The sequence below is a fragment of the Gossypium hirsutum genome, chromosome D07 (assembly GCF_007990345.1).
Source record: "Gossypium hirsutum isolate 1008001.06 chromosome D07, Gossypium_hirsutum_v2.1, whole genome shotgun sequence".
Lineage (NCBI taxonomy): Eukaryota > Viridiplantae > Streptophyta > Magnoliopsida > Malvales > Malvaceae > Gossypium > Gossypium hirsutum.
In genome coordinates, this window is record NC_053443.1 from 37,543,083 (window position 1) to 37,559,937 (window position 16,855).

General features: G+C 34.9%; 1 non-coding gene across 1 annotated transcript; it reads left to right on the forward strand.

Moving 5' to 3' along the window:
• The first annotated feature begins 11,208 nt into the window (after positions 1-11,208).
• LOC121219646 (small nucleolar RNA R71) lies at positions 11,209-11,315 on the forward strand. The gene has a single exon (XR_005916536.1). It is a non-coding gene; the product is annotated as a small nucleolar RNA R71 (small nucleolar RNA).
• Positions 11,316-16,855: the final 5,540 nt, after the last annotated feature.

Genomic DNA, 16,855 nt, shown 5'->3' on the forward strand with positions numbered 1-16,855 from the left:
AGCAATGGGTGTGACGGCAAGGCATGGATTTTTCCCTCCTTTTTGCTGTCTTGGGCCTCAAACTTACACTGTATCTGTAGCACCCCTTACCCTAGATCATTGCCGGAGTCGAGCATGGGGCATTACTTGACTTAACTTAAAAGTTCGGGTCATAAAATTTTACTTTTGAAATAAATTTCAATATTCACAACAAAGCTGTCCACTTGCGCAGCAGTTACTAAATTAATTATAACTTGAGCTAAAAAACTCAAAATTTAGATCCATAAATTTTCCCTGAAACTAGACTTATATATATTTTTACCATAAATTTTTCAGAATTTTTGGTTTGGCCAATTAGGACAGTTTATTAGTTAAAGTCTCCCCTGTTTCACTGATTGACTGTCCTGACCTCTCGTCACTAAAATTTAATTATCTCATTGTACAGAATTCATATGGTGTTATCACTTGTTTCTAAAGAAAATAGATTCAATAAAGAATCTATAAATAAAACTCATAAATATTTTTTTTAAAACTTTTAATGATTTTCCAAAGTCAGAACAGGGGATTCCAAAAACCACTTTGACCTCGTCTAACTAAAAGAGAAATATCTCAGAATACATAATTCCTTTGTCTACAATGTTATTTTCCTATGAAAATAGACTCAATAAGATTTTATTATATATATCATTCACTCTATAATTCATTTTATACTATCCTTAGTGATTTTTCAAAGTCACGTCACTGCTGTTGTCCCAAAACTGCTTCACTACCAATTTTTACTTTTTCATGATTTCTATGCATAATTTATCACCTAGACTTTTATAACAACAACCACCTTCATACTTAGCCATTTTAATAACTATTTCATCATCAAATATTTACATATCATCTTTTGGTCATAATTTAAGAATATACAATTGAAATGACTAAGTCCCTATACATGCCATAGCTCGAAACATTTATCGTCTTAAAATACCAAGTTGTGGTGGTTGATAGTGTGAACGCTCTCCGACGTCTTCAAGATCCCAACTATGCTTGATAATACTATATGAAAGAAAAAAGAAATAAAAGAAGTAAGCATAAAGCTTAGTAAGTTTACAAGTAAATAAATAACAACATTAAACACAAATAATGATATGCAAGTATCAAGTTCTTAAGTTTCCTCTTTACTTACTCTCATTTACTTGTTTATTTACTTACCCATTTAGATAGCTTAAGATTAGAACTTACTCTTCTCTTGCTGAAATATTGGTTCTCACTGATATCATAACATATTCTTAACTCTTATAACTCACCTGAAGTTGCTAATTATACTTTTACTTGAACTTTCATAGAACATAATCTGTTTTCTAGCCCGCTGAGCCACATTGGAATAATAAGGATACTTGGGTCTCATATCTGATAATAACATGCCAAAGCCATGTCCCAGACATGGTATTACATGGGATGTTTTTTGTATTGCCAATGCCATATCCCAGATATGGTTTTACATGGGAGTTCTCATATCGGTGCCCATGCCATGTCCCAGACATGGTCTTACGGGGGACCTCTCATCCCGGTGCCAATGCCATGTCCTAGACATGGTCTTACATGAGACCTCTCATCTCGGTGCCAACGCCATGTCCCAGACATGGTCTTACATGGGACCTCTCATAATCTCAATGATGCCAATGCCATGTCCCAGACATGGTCTTACATGGGATCTCTTTACCCAAATATCATGACATTTGAATCCAATACACTCCTAATGTTTTAACGTTAAATAATTTCATGAAATAAATACAAAATTGCTGGAAAATAGAAGCATTAATAATAATTATTGAAATATTGCATTTATTTACTGTAAACTTACCTCGGTAAAAAAATGTGATCAAATCTAATACTTTAGTCCTCAATCTTTTTCTTTCCCCGGTCTAGCTCGGATTTCATTCTTCTTAATCTATAATAGAAAATTTAGCTTATTTAATACTCACATTCATCAAAACAGTCCTTGACTCAATTTTGGAAAAATTATAGTTTTGCCCCTAAACTTTTGCATATTTACACTTTTGCCCCAAAGCTCGGAAATTAAACTTCATCTCTTATTCTTATGTTTTATAACATGCTGAACATTTTTCCCTTCTATGACAATATCAAATTCTTACTCTAACACTTACTTATGGACATTAGGTATTTTTGCCGATTATGTCAATATACTCGTTTTCACTTAAAATCGACTAGCAAAAGTTGTTTAACATAATTCCTAGCTTCATATTATACCATAAAACATCAAAATAAACATCAAAATAAGCTCTTTGAAAGCTTAAATAATCAGCTAATAAGCTGATTTGGTTCAGCTCTTGGGGCGGTTTTTGGGCTGTCCATTTCTTGGTTAGTTCGGTTCACTCGATTCAGTTCAACTGGACCACTTTTTCATAATTAATTAATAATAATTTATTAAACCAAATTAAATTGGAAATAAATTAAAATTAATTATATTATGAATTAATACATATAATTTTGGACCGTCTTAGGCTGAAATTTTGTTCACCTCGACACTTCAAATTGCTGGTTTTGTGCTTCTAGTAGTGTTTGCCGAGCCATGTTTCGCTCTTTGTGCAAATCTATCGAAAAAAAAACCAAAATTCATCAAAATTAATTATAAACTTAACTAAAATTCTACATGTTCATATTTTAAATACACTTTAATTATTTTGTAAAAATTAATTATTTTTTCGACAAGAATTTTATCGAAACTTCATGATTTTAAGTTAAAAAGGGTATGTAAAAATGTGTAAATTTCCATGTTTCCACACCCCCGAACTTAATTCATTGCTCATCTCGAGTAATGCACAAATTAAAAAGAATTACTCAGAAAAATCCTTTGTAAAATTCTTTCAGAATAACATTCTTCCCAGAATTATGAATTTAATATACTTATGCTCAAAAACAAGAAATTTGATAGTTATGCTACTTAAGTATACATATCGTTCAAACTAATCTCAACAACTATTATGATAGCACAATTAGACTAAATGCTTCCTTAACAAGACATGTTAACCCTTACCAATTTGGTTTTATTTCCTTATTCAAGATTAAGCTGCAATCATTAAGTTTAACTTATGCCTTCATATGTTGAATATAGCAATTTCTCTCCACTAACGTAGGTAGCATAGAAAACTTGAATCAATAGGTCTTTAAAAAGGTTGTAACGTAGCTAGGCTAGAGGTAGGTAAAAGATAGATAAATATAGGCTTTTAAACCCTAGACTCAGCTTCAATCGGACCTTTGGAATAATTTTCCTCAATACACCAACTTACTTTGCTTTCACATGCTCCTTTTTACATCTATTTTCTTTCAAGTACATGTGCTCTTTTTTTGAGCATTTTACTGTATATACTACAATTTTTAGAGTATTTGATACTTATTTCAACTCCTCCAAACTTATTTTCAAAGAATATTCTGAATAGTTCCGAGTCTAGAGTTTGAGACAATTTAAAGATAATTAAGAGAGAAGTTATGACTAAATATTGCAAGGGTTCAAATAAAATTAGGCCATATGGTCTCAAAGTTGGGTTTCAAATGATAAAATTTCGTCAAGATTGGCTTGAAAGGCTAAAACGATCCAAACAAAAGTTACCTAAATCATTTTCAACATTCCATGCTTCTTAGGATTTCGCCTCAAGAAACTATTAAGTCAATTCTAGAGACTTAAACTTTCATGCATGCCTACCTTTCTTAAGGAACTAAAAATTTTATGGTACAATCTGCATGCTTTATTAAAAATACATTTATATCATTATTCAGCTAACATAACAATTTATTGAAATAATAGAACTTTATTTATACTGAAGTTTAGCATACTTAACAAAATTTCAAATTATTGAACAAAATATATCCTAATCATAATTAAAAGAACTATTTATTCTAAGTGGAAATAATTTCAATTTTTCGATCCCCCTACTTAAGAATAACAATGTCCTCATTGTTTAAAGTGAATAGATACTATACAGCAGGTAGGATTCTAGAAAAGAGGAGGTGAGTCAATTTGACTTCTTAAGTACCAAGCTATTTCTAAATCCAATCCTAGACATGTATATATCTATTGCCACACTTTATACTTCATGACTTGTTCAATTTTATTAATGATTTCTAGCTCTTGTTTTATTATGAAAAAAATTCCTAATTAACTTTATCCTAAAATAACCTAAGAACATAAATAAAATAAAGTCGAGATCCCCCCTTTATTTATTTACAAATCCTTTCAAATTCGACTTATCTTTTGCTCCATCATTATTGTATTTGCATGAATCGCTTCGCTCCTTTTTTGATAATGGGCTCCATGGTTCAAATATGTAATCTGGAAACTAAGGCACAAATATAAATGGGTCATTGTAAATTTTTGTAAGAGCAATTCTCATTGAGTCATACTTTATTTTTGAGTATTTCCAGTAAGCTTGTTACTGCCGCTGCATATGTTGCATTATGTCCATTAACTTTGACAGCTCATCTCGAAGATCTGGGCGAGGCGATTGAGCTCTAAACATTAAAGTCTTGATATCAGGTTCAGCTTTTGGTTTTGTTGGTTCCACCTTATCAGGGACTTCAGCCGATTGCACTGGCTCGATCTCAGTGGGATCTTCTTCTTCTTCTTTTTCGGGATCCTTACTTTCTTCAACTCGTTGTTGTAGAACAGAGTCTCTGGCTACTCGATAGAGGTCCCAATCTGTGATTGTGCCCTAGCTATAGCCTGTCTTCTTTACGTTTGCAAGAATTTTAGCTTTCAAGCACAAAATTGTTATCGTAAAGGGAAAGGAAGTTGGGCCCGAACGTGAACGTCTAATGGAACAATTTCGAATTTCCCTCAGGATGATTTTTCCCACATCAATGGTCTTCCTAGTTAGAATTGAGTATAATAAGATCATTCGCTCTAATGAGATTGTAGTCCCATGTGAGCTAGGCATGAAGCTGAATCGGATGAAGTAGAACCATACCTTTGCGAGTGGTGTTAAATATTCTCTTCGACAAGTGTGGATTCCTTGCTTTGACACAGTCCACTTAGAACCTGGAACTGCAAGTTCCTCGAGAATTTCTTGCAAATTTTCAGACTCTATATTGCTTATCAAGGAAGAATATTCGCCGTTTTCAAAATCAGACAATTCAAAGAACTCATTACTAGCGTTTGAAGTTATTGGTACCTTGATTCCGCAAACTGGAACTTCCATCGACTCGCTTGAGGTTAAATTCGCATAGAATTCGCGCACTAACTCCTCATCCACACTAGGTCTCTTCTCACAAAACAACTCCCAATTGAGAGTTTCAGCAACCTAACAAATACACACCATAAAACCAATATAATTGCTTTCTTTCAATGTGAAACCTTTATCTAGATGCATCTGTTGATTCTTGAAGATACTCTCGTATCTTGTTTTGGCTTCTTCACAGTGGAACTTGTTTTGTGATTCGTCAATTTGGGCAGATGCACGAGTTCTCTTGTGAGGCATGATTAACCTGATCATAAGATGGTAACAATTATTTTCTTAAAATTTTAATTAATAAAAAATATTAATAATTCAATTAATTGAAAAATTAGATAATTAAATTAAAATTTCGGAGAAAAATTAGTCTTACCACCTTTTTTGTAAAAATTAAGAGCTCCTAAGAAAAATAATTTTGAGTTAAAAGATGGCAAATTAATATAGGTTGAGGGGTTTTTGGCTAAGGATGGGTGAAAGGTTGGTGTGCTGCTCGGGTATGCAAGGCAGCAGCGTCTGGACCGTTGAGCAGGCCTAGTGTGGGCGCGCGCGGTGTGCTACTGACCGACCAACTAAACGATGCTGTGGCTATGGAATTGTTAGGAGGTTTCGGCACTTAAGGGTTTTGGTGTTTTTGGAGGGAACGGTGTATGAATGAAAACAAAATAAGAATAGATGGGTGGAATTTATAGTGAAAAGAATAGGAGCTAGAGTAGAATTCTTAAAAATTCTAAGTCCTAATTCTACTTAAAGTAAATAACAATTAATAATTAATGTAATGCATATTAAATTATTATTTTCTATTAATTTATTAAGACAAAAACTTATCGAATAAAATATGATTAAATTAAAACTAATCCTAACTCTAAATAAAGCTGATAATAATTAATATATATTATAATAAATATAATTATATATTAATAATTATCATCTATTATTTTTTTATTGAACTAAAAACATTTATTCTAGATGCTTTTTTAACATATTTACAAAAAGAGGCATCTAATTTTTAATATTTATAAAAAGAGCAACCAAATTTTTAAAAATAATTCAATTAAGTTCCTAAACTTAATGAAAATTCAAAATTGAGTTGCAGCATAAAACTTGGATCAAAATTGACCCTTTTATTTGAAAAACTAAAAATTTATTTTGTCATTTAGGGAATAATTTCTTAGGAAATTATGTTAAAATCAATTCCCAGAAAAGATTGGAGAGGTCACAAGAGGTCCCGCTTAAGTTCTAATCTCCTAGACAAAATTTATTTAAACATACTAATCCCGAAAATATACCCTACATCATTTATTCAAACAGAAGAACAAGAAAAATTAAATATCTGATAAAATGAATGAGATTTGATTCTGTTCAATTTTATCTCCCCAGTAATGTTTCAAGCGTTGAGCATTAACTCGAAAATTACCTCCCTTACGTTGAAGTTCAACAACTCCATATGGATAGACTCAATGAATCATAAATGGACCGGACCAACGTGATTTTCACTTACCTGGAAAGAACGTTAATATGGAATTGAATAACAAGACTTGCTGACATGCTTCAAATTCTCGAACTTGAATGTGCTTGTCATGGAATTTCTTGAGTCTCTCCTTCAGTAATTTGGCATTCTCGCATGAAGACATTCAGAATTCTTCTAACTCATTAAGTTGAAGCATCCGTTTCTCTTTGACGCTTTTAAGATCCAAGTCGAGTCATTGGAGTGCCCAGTAAGCTTTGTGTTCTAACTCCAAGGGTAGATGGCAGGCTTTCCCAAAGACTAACCTATAGGGTGAAATCCCTAAATGTGTCTTGTATGATGTCCTGTAAGCCCATAAAGCATCATCCAGTCTTTTGGACCAATCTCATTGGTTCGGGCAAACTACCTTCTCAAGTATGCCTTTGATCCCCTTGTTTGCCAGTTCAGCTTGCCCATTCGTCAGCGGATGGTAAGCTGTAGCAACCTTGTGTTTCACTCCATGTTTATCTAATAACCATTTCAACCACTTGTTCACAAAATGAGACCCTTCATCACTGATGATGGCTCTTGGGGTTCCAAACCTTGTGAACACATGTTTCTGCAAAAACTTCATTACAAACTTAGCATCGTTTGTCAGATATGCCTCTGCCTCAACCCACTTAGATACATAGCCTACTGCTACTAATATGTACTTGTGACCAAAAGACGGGGGGAAAGGACCGAGAAAGTCAATAGCCCTAACATTGAATAATTCTACCTCAATGGTGTTTGTTCGAGGCATCTCATTTCTGTTGGTGACATTTCTGACCCTTTGACATTGATCACAACTCTTTACGTAAGCATATGCATATTTGAATAGTGTTGGCCAAAAGAATCTGGCTTGCAATACCTTGGCTGCAGTATGTGTACCTCTGAAGTGTCCCCCACTCGACGCTGAGTGACAATGGTATAAAATCTTATGTACTTCATCTTCTTCCATGCATCTCCTGATCATTTGATCTGTACACTTTTTTAAACAAATACGGTTCTTCCCAGGAATAGTACTTTACATCATAAATAAACTTTTTCCTTTGATGATACTTCTTATCAATCGACATCAAACCACAAGCTAAAAAGTTAGCAATATTAGCAAACCAAGAGGTATTATAGACATGATTTTCCTTCAATATGTGTTAATCTGTAAATGTCTCTCAAATTGGTATAAGAGGAGAGTTCCCTTCTTGTGGCTCCAATCTGGACAAGTGGTCTGCTACTTCATTTTCCACTCCCTTTTGATCTTGAATTTCTAGATCAAACTCTAGAAGTAGAAGTACCCATTGGATCAGTCTCGGTTTAGCGTCTTTCTTGGCAAGTAAATACTTAATTTCTGAGTGGTCCGAATAAACAGTCAATTTGGTACCTACAAGATAAGATCGAAACTTGTCAAAAGCAAACATAATAGCAAGTAACTCTTTTCTGTTACCGTGTAATTCAGTTGAGCTCCTGTCAGAGTCTGACTCGCATAGTAGATGGGATGAAAAACTTTGTTCCTTCCCTGACCCATGACAGCTTCGATCGCGAAGTCACTTACGTCACACATCAATTCAAATGGCAAATCCCAGTCCGGTATGACTATTATGGGTACCGAGACTAACCGACTCTTCGAATCATTCAAAGCTCTTAAGCACTCCTCATCAAATTTAAGCGCCGTGTCGTTCTCCAATAATTTGCATAAGGTTTTAGCAGCTTTGGGGAAGTCCTTGATGAATCTTTGATAGAAATCGGCGTGGCCCAAAAAGATACTAATAGCCTTTACAGATATTAGAGGTGGGAGTTCTCAATAACATCTACCTTTGCTTTATCTACCTCTATTCCATGTCTTGTTATCTGATACTCTAGAACAATACCTTCTCGTACCATGAAATGACACTTTTCCCAGTTAAGTACAAGGTTTGTTTCTTCGCATCGCCTTAGTACCTTGGCTAGATTGGCTAGGCAATCATCATATGTATCTTTGAGTACTAAAAAATCATCCATAAAAGCTTCCAAATATTTCTCAACCATGTAAGTAAAAATAGATATCATACATCTTTGAAATGTAGAAGGTGCATTACATAAACCAAATGACATGCGCCTAAATGCAAATGTACCGTACGGGCATGTGAATGTTGTCTTGTGCTGATCTTCTGGTGCTATTGTAATCTGATTATACCCTGAGTATCCGTCGAGAAAATAGTAATAGTCTCGCCCTGCGAGTCTATCCAACATCTGGTCCAAAAACGGCAAAGGAAAGTGATCTTTCCTAGTTGCCTTGTTCAGCTTCCGGTAATTGATGCAAATTCTCCATCCCGTAACCATTCTAGTCGGTATCAACTCGTTATCTTGTTTTCAATGACTGTGATACCTCTTTTCTTTGGCACGCACTGGATCGGACCTACCCATGAACTATCTGAGATGGGTTAAATTATACCAGCATCTAACCACTTGATGATTTCTTTCTTGACTACGTCCTTCATGATGGGGCTTAGTCTTCGTTGTCCATTAATCGTCCCTTTTTCGCCATCTTCTATGATAATCTTGTGCATGCATACAGATGGACTAATTCCGCAAATATCAGCTATGGTCCATCCGTTAGCCTTCTTGAATTATTTCAACACTAGGATGATTTTCTCTTCTTGCTCAGTAGTTAATTCTGCTGAAACAATTAAAGGCAGAGTAGAAGTGTTACCTATATAAACATATTTCAAATGTGAGGGAAGTAACTTCAGTTCTAATTTAGGCGACTCCTAGATTGACGCTTTTGGTTGGGCATAATCCATTTTCTCTAACTCCAAAGATTCAAAGCGGGATTGCAGATTAAATCCCCTTTGATTAGCTTCTAACAAAGCTAAGTGTTCATCCTCCTCTTCATCATTTGGAGGATCTGATGTTAAAATTTGTTCCAATGGATCCTTAACATAATTGGGTTCCTTCTCCACGATCAAATCCTCTAAATTTGACACTGCAGAACAACTATCAATTGTGTCAGGAAACCGCATGGACTTAAAAATGTTAAATGTTACCTGATCATCCTGAACACGCATAGTAAGCTTGCCCTTCTGTCCATCAATAAGGGTCTTTTCGGTTGCTAAGAATGGTCTTCCTAGGATGATTGACACCTCTTTGTTTGCTTCAAAGTCTAGACGTACCAATACGTCCTCGAGTTTTCCTTCTGGATGTGCTAAGGATCGATCTGCTAATTGAAGTGTAACCGTAGTAGGTCTAACTTCACCTATCCCCAACTTTCTAAATATTAACATAGGCATTAAGTTGTTACTCGCACCCAATTCACATAGTGCCTTACCGCAATATGTTGCTCCAATATTGCAAGGTATGGTAAAAAATCCAGGATTCTTCAATTTTGGGGGTAGTTTGTCTTGAAGATATGCGCTGCATTCCTTCGTTAGGGCTACCATCTCTCCAGGCATTCATTTTTTAGATAGGATATCCTTCATGAATTTGACTTATTTCGGCATTTGTTCAATTGCTTCAACCAACGGAATGTTGATATGAAGTTGCTTGAGTACGTCTAGGAAGTTTTTGAATTGAATTTCCTGCTTCTGCTTTTGAAGTCTTTAAGGGTAAGGTGGTGGAGGTTTATTTAGTGGAACTGGTTGATTTATTTTCTATGGCAATTCTGCATCTAACAGAGTTATTAGTTGATCAGAATTAGCTGGTTTAGAAGTTACCTTGTTAGATTTTGCAGATTTAATTTTCGGTGAAACTGGAATTTCAACACTCGGTTGAACTTCCTCTGAGTCTTGAGCGTCAGCTGGTTCCTTCTCAACTTCGACGGAATTTGGCTCTAAAGTCTTTCCGTTCCTCAATGTTAACACTTTACAATGTTCCTTCCCTGGATTCCTCGGATTCTTTGTATCACTAGGTAAAACACCTTGTGGTCGGTTTTTGAGTTCAGTTGCAGGTTGGCCCACTTGATTCTCCAAGTTCCTTAGAGAGGCATCATTTTTTGCCATGTATGCCTTCAATAGATTCTCTAGGCTGTTGGACGGTTTAGCTTGGGTTGGTTTCTGAGCTTGTTGGGAAAAACTAGGTGGCTAGGTCGATCTAGGTTGGCTTTTGAGCCCTTGCCTTCCTCGATTTTGGTTTTGGTTTCCCATTTAATAAAGCAGATTCTGGGTTCGATGGACATTCTTCGAAAAAATGTCCTTCCCCACAATAAACACATGCTACATTTTCAAATTGATTCAGTGGCTTTACTGCAAAACTATTACACCCATTAGTGGAAAGATTTTTTAACATTGAGGATATTGATGATACTTGAGATGCGAGTGAAGTAAGAGCGTCTCGTTCATGTATTCCAACGACTCGTCTTTCTAACGCTGCTCGATTGGTTGACCATTAATAATTTTGCTGGCAATCCTCTCAATGATTTCATAAGCCTCATTATAAGACTTAGAAAGGAGAGCACCATTACCAGAAGCGTCCACTACCATCCTTGTGTGAGCATTAAGACCATTATGAAATGTCTCAAGTTGTATGCAATATGGGATTCCGTGATGAGGGCACTTCCGTAATAATTCTTTGTACCTTTCCCATGCCTCATACAATGACTCATCATCCATTTATTGGAAATTAGTGATCTCGTTCCTCAACTTAGCATTCTTGGTAGGTGGGAAATACTTCATAAGGAATTTTTTTGCTAACTCTTGCCATGTTGAAATTGAGTTTGGTGGTAATGAGTTCAACCAAGCTCGAGCTCTATCCCTTAGTGAATATGGGAATAACTTCAAACGTAATGCATCTTCGGGTACTCCGGCTAACTTGAAAGATTCGCTCACCTCCATAAACAGTCTTAAGTGTAGGTGAGGATCTTCGGTAGGCATTCCACTGAATTGGCGCACTGTCTGAAGCATCTGGAATATGGCTGGCTTCAACTCGAACTGTTGTGCCTCAATTTTGGGTGTCCTAATACCCGGATTAAGATCACCAAATACTGACATGGCATACTATCTCAAAGCTCTATGCCTATCATCAACAATAAGGATAGGATTTTGAGCAAAGTTTGCTCCGTTTCCTTGATCCATATTTTTGAAGTTCATCTCTTTAGTCCTTTTCTGACTTGCTTGTCTTCTTCGCTGTCGAGAAGTTCGTTCAATCTCAGGGTCTACTGGGAGTAAATCGATAATTCGGTCAATACTCATAAACACCTGAAATAATCATAGAAAAATTAACTAAGTTAAAATTTAAATAGAAAAAATAAACCAAAATGCAAAACTAACAACTTCACAAATAATGAATTTTATAAAACATAGTCCCCCAGCAACGGCGCCAAAAACATGGAATGATGGAAATGTACAAGTGTACACAATCGCAACAAGTAATTAAGTGACAAGTAAATGTCACCTTATCATGTAACACCCCTTACCCAAGATTGTTTCCAGAGTCGGGCATGAGGCGTTACTTGACTTAACTTAAAAGTTTGGGGCATAAAATTTTACTTTTGAAATTAATTTCACTATTCAACAAAAAGCTATCCTTAAATTTCCCTAAAATTAGATCCCTAAATTTCTCTAAAATTAGACTCATATATATTTTTACCATAAATTTTTCAGAATTTTTGGTTTAGTAAATTAGTACAGTTTATTAGTTAAACTCTCCCCTGTTTCACTGATTGACTGTCCTGACCTCTCGTCACTAAAATTTAATTTTCTCATTGTAGACTTCATATGGTGTTCTCACTTGTTTCTACAGAAAATAGACTCAATGAAGAATCTAGACATATAAATTACAACTCATAACTATTTTTGTACAATTTTTAATGATTTTCCAAAGTCTGAATATGGGATTCTGAAAACAACTTTCACCTTGTCTAACTAAAATGAAAATATCTCAGAATACATAATTCATTTGTCTACACAGTTATTTTTATATGAAAATGGACTCAATAAAAGGTTTAATTCAATATCTCATTCACCATCTAATTCATTTTCTACTATCCTTGGTGATTTTTCAAAATCACGTCACTACTGCTGTCTCAAAACTGATTCACTACCAATTTTACTTTTTCATGATTTCAATGCATAATTTATCACCTAGACTTTTATAACAACAAACGCCTTCATACTTAGTCATTTTACTAACTATTCATCATCAAATATTTACATATCATCTTTTGGTCATAATTTAAGAATATACAATCGAAATGACTAAGTCCCTATACATGGCATAGCTTGAAACATTTATCGTCTTAAAATACCGAGTTGTGGTGGTTGATAGTGTGAATGCTCTCCGACGTCTTCAAGATCCTGACTATGCTTTAATACTATATGAAACAAAAAGAAATAAAAGAAGTAAGCATAAAGCTTAGTAAGTTTACAAGTAAATAAATAACAACATTTAACACAAATAATGATATGCAAGTATCATGTTCTTAAGTTTCCTCTTTACTTACTCTCATTTACTTGTTTATTTACTTACCTATTTAGATAACTTAAGATTACAACTTACTATTCTCTTGCTGAAGTATTGGTTCTCACTGATATCATAACATATTCTTAACTCTTATAACTCACCTGAAGTTGCTAATTATACTTTTACTTGAACTTCCATAGAACATAATCTATTTTCTAGCCCGTTGAGCCACATTGGAATAATAAGGATACTTGGGTCTCATATCTGATAATGACATGCCAAAGCCATGTCCCAGACATGGTCTTACATGGGATGTTTCCTGTACTGCCAATGCCATATCCCATATATGGTCTTACATGAGAGTTCTCATATCGGTGCCCATGCCATGTCCCAGACATGGTCTTACGGGGGACCTGTCATCTCAGTGCCAACGCCATGTCCCAGACACGGTCTTACATGGGACCTCTCATAGTCTCAATAATGCCAATGCCATGTCCCAGACAAGGTGTTACATGGGATCTCTTTACCCAAATGTCATGACATTTGTATCCAATACATTCCTAATGTTTCAACGGGGCTTTTATCACTGATTCTATGTCATCTCATACTTAAGTCAACATAAATAATTTCATAAAATAAATACATAATTGCTGGAAAATAGCAGCATTAATAATAATTATTGAAATATTGTATTTATTTACTGTAAACTTACCTCAGTACAAAAATGTGATCAAATCTAACACTTTAGTCCTCAATTTTTTTCTTTCCCCGGTTTAGCTTATTTAGCTTATTTAATACTCATATTCATCAAAACAGTCCTTGACTCAATTTTGGCAAAATTATAGTTTTGGCCTTAAACGGTTGCATATTTACACTTTTGCCCCAAAGCTCGAAAATTAAACTGCATCTATTATTATTATGTTTTATAACATGCTGAACATTTTTCCCTTCTATGAAAACATCAAATTCTTACTCTAACACTTACTTGTGAACATTAGGTATTTTTGTCGATTATGTTTATTTACTTGTTTTCACTTAAAATCGACTAGCAAAAGTTGTTTAACATAATTCCTAGCTTCATATTCTACCATAAAACATCAAAATAAACATATTTCACCTATGAGTATTTTTCCAAATATGAACCCTAGGTTAAATTATTGCTAAAATAAGCTAAATTAAGCTACCAGGATTCCAAAAACGTAAAGAACACTAAAAACGGGGCTTGGAATCACTTACTATGAGCTTGAGAAAGTGAAGAAACCTAGCTATGGCTTCCTTCAAGTTTTGGCAGCAAGCAAGGATGATGAACACAATTTTTACATCTTTTTCCCTTTTAATTCTATTTATTTACTAAATGACTAAAATGCCCTTACTTAAAAAAATCCTATTTCACTTATGTCATGTCCATTTTTGTCCATCACTAACTAATGGTCTAACTACTATATAAGGACCCTTAATTTATAGTTCCATAACAATTAAATACCTTTAACATATAAAAGTCAACTTTTGCACTTTTTACAATTTAGTCCTTTGGACTAAATTGAGTGTCTAAACGTCAAAATTTTTGAACGAAATTTTCACGAAATATTTCTGTGAAATTGTAGGCCATAAAATATAGTAAAAATAATTTTTTTCTCATCGGATTTGTGGTCCCAAAACCATTGTTTCGACTAAGCCCTAAATTAGGATATTACATTTGTCCCTCCTTTTAGGGATTTTCGTCCCCGAAAATCTTACTTGTGAAGAAATTTGGGTACTGTTTTCACATGGCTTCCTCAGGCTCCCATGTAGCCTCATCAACTGCATGCCTATTCCATAATACTTTCACAAGTGCAATACTTTTGTTCCTTAGTTGCTTAATTTCTCGATTAAGAATTTTTATCGGTTCTTCAACTTAAATCATGTCTGGTCTAATCTTAACCTCTGTCGGTGAGATCACATGTGACGGATCAGAACGATAATGACGTAACATAGACACATGGAATACATTATGAATCTTCTCTAACTCAGTTGGCAAAGCTAACCGATATGCTTAGGGCCCAATTCTTTCAGTCACCTCGAACGGTCCAATGAAGCGTGGACTTAGTTTGCCTTTCTTGCCAAATCTGAAATTTTTTCCATGGGGGTACTTTCAAAAACACTTTTTCACCAACTTGATACTCGATATCTTTTCTTTTTAAACCTGTATAAGACTTTTGTCTGTCGAAGCTGCTTTTAAACAATCTCTGATAACTTTTACTTTCTCTTCCATTTCTTTGACTAAATCAACCCCGTAAATTTGATTTTCCTTAAGTTCTGTCCAATACAAAGGCGTACGACATTTACGTCCATGCAAAGCTTCATAAGGTGCCATCTTCAAACTCGACTGATAACTATTATTATAGGTAAACTTTACCAACGGCAAATATTTCTCCCAATTGCCTTGAAATTCTAAAACACAACATCTAAGCATATCTTCAAGTAACTGAATAACTCTCTGACTGACCATCGGTCTGAGGATGAAAAGATGTACTGAAATTTAACTTTGTACCCAAAGCTTCCTGCAATTTACACCAAAACCGCGATGTAAATCTCGGATCTCTGTCTGAGATAATCGATAACGGTACTCCATGTAGTCTAACTATCTTTGAAACATACAATTCAGCAAACTTGTCAAGTGAATAATCCATACAAACCGGAATAAAATGAGCTAACTTTGTTAGCTTATCAATTACAACCAATACTGCATCTTTCTTTTTCGGTGTCAATGGTAACCCTGCTACAAAATCCATGGTAACTCGGTCCCATTTCCACTCAGGAACTAACATAGGCTGCAATAAACTTGAAGGTACCTGATGTTCAACCTTCACCTCTTGATAGATCAAGCATCTAGAAACAAATTCTGAAATAATTCTGAAATATCTCTTTTCATTCCTGCTCACCAATACATTTTCTTCAGATCATTATACGTCTTTGTACTACCTGGATGAATAGACAAAGAACTGCTATGTGCTTCCTGTAAGATCTTCCGAATAAGCTCATCATTCTTTGGCACACATACTCTGTCTCTAAACATCAAACAACTGTTAGATCCGATCTGAAAATTTGACTCTACACCCGATTCGCATTGAGCTTTTTTAACTTGCAACTCACTGTCATTTTTTGAGCTTCATAGACTTCTTCAAGAAATATCGGTTTAGCCCTCAGCTCAGCTAAAATTGAGCCGTCATCTGATAAAGCCAAACTGGTATTCAAAGCTCTCAATGTAAATAAAGATTTTCTACTCAAGGCATCAGCAACAACATTTGCCTTACCCGGGTGGTAGTCAATTACTAACTCATAATCTTTAATAAACTCTAGCCATCTTCTTTGCCTCAGGTTCAAATCTTTCTGAGTCATCAAGTACTTCAAGCTTTTATGGTCAGTAAACATTCGACACTTCTCACCATACAAGTAATGTCTCCAAATCTTCAACGCAAATACAATGGCAGCCAGCTCTAAATCATGTGTCGGATAGTTTTTCTCATGTGGTTTTAACTGTTTGGAAGCATATGCGATTACTTTATCTTCCTGCATAAGTACACAACCCAATTCGTTCAAGAATGCATCACTGTAAATCACAAATTCTTTACCCGGTTTGGCTATACTAAAACAAGAGCTTCAGTCAACAGTGCCTTTAACTTGTCAAAACTCTGCTGACACTTTTCAGTCCATTCAGACTTGATATCTTTCTGTAATAACCTTGTTAATGGGGTAGCTATCATGGAAAATCCCTTTACAAATCGTCGATAATAACCAGCTAATC